Source organism: Hevea brasiliensis, chromosome 1, assembly GCF_030052815.1.
Source record: "Hevea brasiliensis isolate MT/VB/25A 57/8 chromosome 1, ASM3005281v1, whole genome shotgun sequence".
NCBI lineage: Eukaryota > Viridiplantae > Streptophyta > Magnoliopsida > Malpighiales > Euphorbiaceae > Hevea > Hevea brasiliensis.
The window spans coordinates 38,753,852-38,761,212 of record NC_079493.1 but is presented as its reverse complement, the minus strand read 5'-3'; positions in this window follow the sequence as shown (position 1 = coordinate 38,761,212).

Below are 7,361 nucleotides of genomic sequence, written 5' to 3'. Positions count from 1 at the left end.
ACACTTTGTGACCGATGGTGTGACGGCCCGAGGTACTAGGTACCCAGTGCTAGTATATCCGTTTATCCAGTCTGGTCAATGTATAGGCTACATGGGCAGTCAATTAAAATATTATTCAATTCAAGCAATTAAGTTAAGTTAAGTATAATGAAATTTCAGTATAATTAAGTTAAGTATTGAATGAATGAGTAAAAGAGATTAGCAAAAGAAACATAACAAAAATATAAATTGCAGAACCGTAGAGACTTGAAATACAATACAGTTAGAATAATTTGTATACTGGGTAGTATTACTGAAAAGTTATAAACTAAGCACTTCCAAAGAGGAACAAACTAGTATATGGGATCATTGATGCTAGAAATACCATACCAAATTAAATTGATTCCTGAGTATCTGAATTATGATTTATTTCTTTCTTTACTTGTATATATTATTTCTTGTTATATTATTGCACCACTAAGCAGAAATGCTTAGCGTGATGAAATTGCTTTCTCGTGTAGGTACGGAAGGTAAAACCAGTAGACTGTCGACTGAGATTTTTGGAGTGCAGACCTGCAGAAGTGTCAGAAGAGTTCAAGATTGTCAGCTCCTCAGCAATGCATGTAGATAGGGCTCATTTTATACATGTTATGTATATTGTTCATTCCTAGCACATTGTAAATTATTTGTATATCTTGTACGAAATAAACTCATGTAATTAACCTATGAATTATGGAAGCTACTCAAAGTAAGTTTTTTTTTTATATGTGAATTGAATTTGTGTTATAATGAGATTGTACTTGTGAATATTGAGATGTTGAAAATCTGATGAGATTTCTGAGAAATCTGAATACTGTATTGAGATACATTATGTTTGAAAATTTTTGAGACTATTAAGTTTGAGAAATTGAGTATATATTGAAATTGTTTTTGGCAGGTTCAGAAGAACTGCTAGTCCAAATTACAACCGGCACGTTGTCAGATTATCATTAAAATTTTTGAAATTTCCAAATTAATTAGATTTTGATAAAAGTAAAAAAAAAAATAGCCTAAACCTTAAATAAAGTTTTTGAATAAATAAATCAAGAACTGTAATGAAATCAGATAAGATCAGGTGCTCTGGCACGCCGTGTAGCACGCCTTGCTCGGCTACACTGTAGACGGGTGAGGGGTGTTACAGATATAAAAAAAAAAAAAATTCTACGCATAGAATACATATTTTAAATGACATCAAAAGTTTATAATAGATATGACAAAACAAAATAGGGTGCTCCGGCACCAAATGTGGCACTTTTTGCTTGGCTATACAGTAGACAGGTAAGGGGCATCATATTTAGTGGTATCAGAGCAGAGGTTTAGGCGGTCCTAGACCAAGATAGATAGAAAGAAATAGTTGCATCACATGCATGGGCCTTTAGATAGAGTCGAGGTGACACTAATACAAATCTATTTTTTTTTTATCTGTTTTATAGGATTGATGGCGTCTAATCCGTCAGAGCACGGGTCTCTAAAATCTACAGAGGAAGAGGTAGAGAGTCATGCACCTACACCTGCGTCTAGTCAAGGACGCAGTAGCAGTAGAGCAAAACCATCGTTGGGTACTTTAGTAAGGACACAATAGGCCTTCCTAGAGCAAATGACTCAATTGCTCCGTCAAGTCATCGGAGCTATGCCACCATTTAGAGAATTTATTAATTGGTATAAAATAATAAAAATAACCCGATGAGCACCATGAAGGGCATTTTGGTCATTTCACCCCTAGAGGTGAATTTTGACCTAAATGTCAAATTAAAACTAGGAAATAAAATAATTAAAATAAATTAAATTTATGAATTTGAATTTGGAAAATGAGAAAAGAGAAAGAAGAAGAAAAGAAAAGAAAAGAAAAGAAAAGAAAAGAAAGGAAATAGACTTATGGCATTTAAAAAAAAAAATTAAAGTATAATAATTATAGAATATATATAAGACACAAGAGACAAAAATTCACCAACCACAAATCTTCTTCATCTTCCTCTTCTCTCTCTCCTTGCCGTCTCCATTGTTCTCTCCCCTCCACCATTTTTGCTCAAGCTTTGAGCTTGAGTTTCTCTTTATTTATCCACCAAAACCCCTAGTCCCCTTCATTAAAAATCCTCCCCACTCCATAAGGAAGCTTTAAATACCCTTAAGAAGAAGAAAAGTTGAAGTTTGAAGTTTGGTCACAAGAGGTTAGTGCCTAATCTTCCTGTCTTCCTTTATTAATCCTTGAGTTAAGGTTAAAATGAAGTGAAATTTGTAAGAAACTAAAAGAAATAGGTGAGTTATGAGGGGAGTGAATTTTTGGTACCCATGGTGAGTGATGGTCTTTGATGACTTTAGTGTATATAAAGTGATTTAGTGATGTTGATTGATGCATTTATAAGTATTAGAAGTTGATTTACATTGAAGTTTCATGAGGTTGAAATTGTGAGTTAGGGTTTGACCTAACTTGGGTACTTTTGTATCATACCTTTGCAATTGGGATTATTAAGATGTGTTAATGATATTTAGAAGTGCCTTGAATGTCAAATTGAAGTAAGGGAGTTAGAGGAGACTGAATATTGGGAGTGCCATTTTCTGCAGGTTTGGGACTCAATGAGTCCAGTGTGTTTGATGAACCATAACTGATTGTGTGTTACTCCAATTGGTATGATGCCAATTGGAGATGAAACTAGACCCAAAATAGCCCACTTTCTATGAAGAAACCATGCCCAAATTCTGTCCAAAACTTGACCTAAACACTGCCCAAATTCGGATCACCCTGCACAAAACCCAGAAAATGACCAAATGAACAATACATATTCATTTGGTCATAACTCCCTCTATACTGGTCCAAATTGTCACACCCTACTCCTCCATAAGATGTAACATGATCCCGTAGTATACCTAATAAATTACTGTACTTCGCCTACCGGTAACCCATTAAATATACTACAAAATTTAAATCATCGATTAAAATCTGGTGTTATAAAAATTTATCAAAATTTCGGCAGAGTGCCGGCTATATTTTGAGAAAATAGTTCTTCAAACCTGAAAAAGAAAACACTCCCAATATGTTTTCTCAAATAAACTCCAATAAACTTCATTTCATCTCACAATGCAATCTCAATAATCAAATCATTTCATTTTCAAACCAACCTCATCATAAAAGAAATATTTCATTGATTACAAGACTTAAAAATTAATATTACAAAACTATTTAGGTAAATGAAATCTCAAATTTATATTTACAATAATTTACATTTAATTACATACCAAAATATTTTACAAGAGTTTTTATACAACTGCTCAAATAATTTACATACATATTATTACATGCATACATCAAAACGTATGTACATGGGTATATCTATGATATACCTGGAGCTGATTTGAATGTGTCTTCAAAGAAGCTTACTCAACTGCTCTATGCTCTTTTCACCTGTGACAGCATACAAAACTATCACTGAGTGGTAAACTCAGTGGTGCACAACTATAATTTAAAACATAGTACAATATACATTGACAAAATTATAACAATTAATTTAAAAGTCTCAAAATTCAACAAAATTCCAAAAGTCAAAATCTTCATTGCCAATAATATAAATCATTAGTTAAAATGACTTTGAATAAGAAATTCAATTTATCAAATCACAACTGGACATTTAAAGTAATTTCAGAAATCATGAAAATAAAGATTAATTCCAACAAAATCAATTATGCATAAATCCCATTTGAAATTGAAATTTTTTACTATTCAAAAACCATTCTTTATCTCACTAACTATGCAAGACTAATCCGTAAGGGCCATCTTCAGGGTGATTCTAACTCCTTATGATCGGGGAAGTCGAATCAGATTCTAACTCCCTATGGTCGGGGAGGTCGAATCATCGTGCACAGTACACACCACAATAATGAAACTTCCAAATGGGCCATAAAAAATAAAAACTTAGATCTAACATCTAATCAGAGGAGAATCTAAGCCTGTGCACGTACCATGGTAATCAAAATAAAGCTAACTCCATTATCTCCTCAACAAATGAGAGAGATGGGTAATAACCTAGTCAAGCATCTATAGTGAGATATAAAATAATATCATGAATCTCTTTGTCCTTTTTGTGAGCATAAATCACAAAACAATTTAATTCAAAGTCAATTCCAATATCCAATAATTTTTATGCTCATCACAATTCAAAACATAAATTTGTATTTTTCCTTGCAATTGCCCATCACAATTCAAAACATATTCTATCAAAATTTTCCAAAACATAATTTATTCAATCTACAACAATGTTTAATACTTGTTGAAATACCATTTCGCAAAGCTGAATTCATACATACTATAATAATTTCAATAATTATTGAATTAAATTCAATACTTGATAAACATAATACATGAGGAAAATAACGTTATTTAATCATATGAAATATTCAGAACAAAATCAATTAAGAACTAGTTGTGCACAAACCTCTGATGAGTTGCCTCTTGGCCTTGACTCAATGTTCCTTATGCTTTTCAATATCCTTTTCAACTAAAACACATAATTTAAAGTGTTTCAGTATTAGTTAAATTGTTTCTAATAATAAAATCCAATATCTAAATTTTTTTTGTACTATTCCCTTCAATTCATTTCATTAGTCAACCTATAATGTTAACCTTTGATGCACTCTAAGTGAGTCAATTTTAATGTTCTCAATTTGTCACATTTTATAGTCTCTAAGTGTTGGTATATGTTACCAATTTCATTTTAAAGCTTATTGCATTTTATTGTAATTATTCAGATTTCATGGCCAATATTTATTATCTATTGGACCAAGCTACAGTGTAAATTTAACAGATTTCTCTTCATTAAATTATATTTCATTGTGTCTTCTTTAATTTCCTTTTTGAATCATGTCATTTGGATTTGTATAACTCAAGTTATGGTCAATTGACCATAACTAGGTCAATTTTGAATTTTGGTTCCCTTACTAAGCAGTTTTGGTATTACATTGTACCAATTTTATTTGAGTAGGTTGCTGCCATATTTAGGTCTATTACTCTTCATAGATATGTTACCCTATGTCTTATGGTCACTAAGAATTTTTTATTGTAATTTTTCAAGCCTTGTAGAGTTACTTATGGTTAAGTTATTGGACTGGACTCAATGGTCTTGTAGTGACAGGATGTTCAACTAGGACAGTAGATTTGACCCAATATTTGAGCTTCTTACATTCATAAGGTGAGGGAGAGGTCTAAAACAAAGTTGAAGATCTATTTCTTAGCTTTCCAGAATAGTATGGCTCATTTTGTTTGAAGACTTCTAGTGGGAGTTATACTTAAAACACTTTGCTAGAGTTAATGGTCATTTGAACCATTTCCAGATTTGGTATGCCAATATAATCAAGTTAATTGACCTAGTTTCCTAAGTTTCTGGGTTTTGGTCAAAATACCATTATTGTAGGCCTATGTCTTAGTGAAAATTTGGCACTGGTTTCATGTCATTTGGAGTTCTATGGACCAAGCTATAGTCATTTTACTATTGCTGGTCAAGTTGCACTTACATTGCAAAGTTTAGGTCATTTTTAGGTCAAAGTCAATTCGGCCAGTTTTTGTAACCCAACTTATGCAAGCATTTTGACTTGGTTCTGATCATTTCTAGGCTTTGGTGTCTTCATAAGATTTGTAGCTCTATGTCTAAGCTTTCCATGGTGTAAAATTCAGGTCATTTGGACCTTTTTTGAGTGAGTTATTGCCAAAATACTGACTACTGTTCATATGGTCAAAATTCTGGGTTTTCATGTCATGCAATTCTGGATTTGGTCATTCTTTTAGGCCACTTCTAGGCAGAATTTGAACAACACTTCTACATGAAAGTTGGCCTATTTTATGTCTAGTTTCACCTTCAATTAGCCTCATACCAATTGGAGTCACAACTTTATACTTATAACCTAATTTATACACTGCCAACAATCACAACCTGCATAAGAGAATTTACACTCCCAATTTGGCAATCCTCCTCCTCCCAATACTTCAATATTCATTCTTGGCACTTCTACATTTATTCAACACAATTCCAGAAAAGTAAATTGGGTAGAATACTCAAATAATATAGGCTCCCATGGCTATCTAAAATTGGGCAGTCCAATAACTCAATAATTCCATCAATTTTCATCACTAATCAACTCATCTCAAGCTAAACATAAACTTTACTTAAGAAAGGAAGTGAATTGGACCCTTATCTCTTTTTGGAGCTTGGTCAAACCTTAACAAAACTCCTTCTTTTTGCTCCCAATATGCTCAAGGTATGAGGATAAAGTTTAATGAAAGAACCTTGAAGATTTCATGGCTTGATCTTGGTGGATGAGAGCTTGAAGCTTTGGTCATCCATGGAGTTTTTGGGAGGATTGGATTTTGCTTTAAGATGAAATGAAGAAGAAGAAGTGGCTGAAGTGGGATATGATGTCCACTTAATCAATATACAAATCCATAGTGCTCCACTAAGGTGGATTAAATGTTTAATAATCCAAATTTTCCCTTAATTGTAATTATTCCCCAAAATTCCATCATTTATTTTATGTACCACATTTTTAATTTTTATGACATTTTCAAAGTGTGCTATCACTCATTTTTAATGGACATTGAGGTCAAAAGGCAACCCTAGGTGTCAATTGACCAAAATGTCCCTATTCGGTTTGTATTCCCGATTTTTCGTTAACACTGATTTTTATTTGTTTCTTGATTTTTTTATTTTTCTTTATACTAATTTATTAATTTTTATTTGACATTTCTAATGTCATTTATACCTCAATAGATGTTTAATTATGTCCCAAAAATAATGTCTACGGTTCCCTGCAGTCCAGGGCTAGTCAACGGTCCTCGCCGCAACTTTTCGGTGCGGCCACCCATCGCTACAGTTTTTGGCTCGTTTAACTTAATCACATTTCATTACTCTTTTTTTTTCTTTTTTTTTCTTGTATTTTCCTCTATTGTATTTCATTATTTTATGTCTCCTCACTAACATTTAAGTATAATTCTAAGCGTCCTAGTTGTCCAGACAGAAACTGGTCATCGGAACAGTAGAATGCACTATCGAATATATAGAGGTTTTACACAAATAACCTGAATTTGATACCATTGGAAAGCTTAGATATAGGGCTATAATTTTTATGAAAACCTCCGAACCTAGAAATGCCAAGAACTAAGCCAAATTGTGGCCCAAGTTGGGTTACAAAACTGTCCAGACCTGTGTTGCCCAGAAATTTTTGGACATAAACTTATCCGATCAGTTTTGGCAAAATGGTCATAACTTGGTCTACAAGAACTCAAATATAGTGAAACTAGTGGCAAAATGTCCACAAGACACATACCTACAACATTGGTATTTTGACCAAAATCCAAAAAT